Source organism: Cajanus cajan, chromosome 1, assembly GCF_000230855.2.
Source record: "Cajanus cajan strain Asha chromosome 1, NIPB_CcT2T_4, whole genome shotgun sequence".
Classification (NCBI taxonomy): domain Eukaryota; kingdom Viridiplantae; phylum Streptophyta; class Magnoliopsida; order Fabales; family Fabaceae; genus Cajanus; species Cajanus cajan.
In genome coordinates this window covers 35,213,162-35,215,635 of record NC_138517.1, presented here as the reverse complement: position 1 = coordinate 35,215,635, position 2,474 = coordinate 35,213,162, and positions in this window count along the sequence as shown.

The following is a 2,474-nucleotide window of genomic DNA, read 5'->3' as shown; positions in this document are numbered from 1 at the left end:
TTCTTATAGGATGGTTCAAGCTAAGTTGGTAAAGCTGAAGAAACAGATCGAGGATTTGTTGGAGAAATAGTAGTGAGGTCCAATGTTTCTCCTTGGGGTGCCTTGGTACTGTTAGTAGAGAAAGATGGTGGGGCCCGTTTGTGTGATTATCGGCAATCGGTAACTGAATAAATTGACGATAAGGAATAGGTATCCGCTATTGAGAATTGATGAGTTGATGGATCCACTGAGGGGAGCTTCGATGTTTTGATGATATATTGGTGTATTCTAAATCTTTGGAGGATCACTATGAGCATTTGAGGTTGGTTTTACAGGTACTGAGAGAGAGGTAGTTGTATGCCAAGCTGTCCAAGGGTGAGTTTTGACTGTCTGAGGTGAGATTTGGGGCATATGATATCGATAGAGGGGATTACAGGAGATCCAGCCAAGGTGGGGGCTGTGATCCAGTGGGAGCGTCAGAGGACTGTTACGGGGATTAGGAGTTTTGTTGGGTTAATGGGTAACTATCAGAGATTCATGAAGAGTTTCTCTCGAATAGTAATGCCTTTGACTTAACTGACTTGGAAATATCAGCTTTTAGTTTGGATGGACGCTTGTGAGCAGAGTTTTCAGGAATTGAAGGAGTGATTGAATACTTCTCCAGTTTTGGTGTTACCTAATACTGGTGAGTATTTTGATGTGTGTTGTGATGCTTTTCACCAGGGGTTGGGCTGTGTGTTGATACAGGAAGGAAGAATAGTAGTGTATGCTTCGAGGCAACATAAGACTCATGAGAGGAATTATCCTACTCATGATTTGGAGCTTGCATAGCTATGGTGGTTGCCTTGAAGTCGTGGAGGCACTATCTGTATGATGCGAGATTCAATGTATTTAAGGATAAAAAGGAGTTTGAATATGAGGCAGAGGAGGTGGATGGAATTCCTAAAGGATTTTGATTTCAAAGTTGATGTATATCCTGGAAAGGCGAGTGTGGTAGCAAATGTATTGAGTAGGAAATTCATTCATGTGTCGGTTATGTTGATTAAGGACTTGGAGCTGATTGAGTAGTTTAGAGATTTGAGACTAGAAGTGGAGGTTGTCCAAGATCACATTAGTTGTGGTATGATCACCATAACTAATGATTTCTTAAGACAGGTGGGAACTAAGCAATTACATGATCTAGAATTGTTGAGGATTTTGGGATTGCTTGGTATTAAGAGGGCAGCTGTTTTTGAGCTTAGTGCTTTGAGCTTAATGCTGATGGAGATTCTCAAGTGGAAGTGTGATAGTGTCACTAAGGACTTTGTGGTTGAGTTGCCTAGGATAGCTAGGAACAGTGACTCTATCTGAGTGATTGTTGATAGGTTGTTAAAGTGTGCGCACTTTCTTCCTATCAAGAGGTGGTCCTTGGAGAGGCTTGCACAGTTGTATATCAGAGAGATAGTACGGTTGCATGGAGTGTCTTACAGTATTATCTCTAACAGAGATCCAAGGTTTACTTCCCGGTGGGCAGACTCTGCATCAGGCTTTGGGAACAAGGTTGAGGTTGAGCTCTGTTTATCATCCACAGATAGATGGTCAGTCGGAGAGGACAATTCAGTCAATGGAGGATCTCTTGAGAGCTTATGTGTTGGATCATCTGGGTAGCTGGGAAGAGGTGTTACCATTGGTAAAGTTTATTTATAATAACAGTTATCACTTGATTATTGGCATGACACTTTTTGAGGCTTTATTTGGCAGGAGGTGTATGACTCCATTATGTTGGTATCAAGAGGGTGAGCCAGTAGTGGTTGGTCCAGAGTTAGTTCTTCAGACTACTGAGATGGTGAGATAAATTCAGCAAAGGTTGAGGGCTACTCAGAGTTGATGAAAGTCCTATGCCGATAAGAGGAGGAGACCTCTAGAATTTGATGAGGGAGAGCATGTGTTTCACATTTTATAGTTGAGGAAGTAAATCCCAGATCTGAGTCAAGTGGTAGAGATGGATGAGGTGCAAGTTAGAGAGAACTTGACCTATGAGAAGAGACCGGTAGCTGTGGTTGATCACAAGTTGAAGAAACTTTGTGGCAAATCCATCAGCTTGGTGAGAATTGTTTGGGATGCAGCTACTGGTGAGGTTACCTGGGAGGTGGAGAGTCAATTCAAGGAACAGTATCCATTCCTCTCTTCAGGTAGACCTATTTTCGGGGACGAAAATTCCTATTTGTTGGGGAGTATTGTAACATTGTTAAAAAAAAAAAAATAATAATAATAATAATAATAAAAAAAAAAAAGAAGAGGCTGATTCAGTAGCCCAGAACGGGCCGTTCCCAAATTGGAACGGGTCGTTCCAAGCTACTGAATTGAACTACATATTGTAGTTGAGAACGGGCCGTTCTGGGAAGGAGAACGGACCGTTCTGGAGGGAGAACGGGCCGTTCTGGAGGGAGAACGGGCCGTTCCGGAGGGAGAACGGGCCGTTCCGGATGAGTTCCGGAACGGGCCGTTCTGATTTC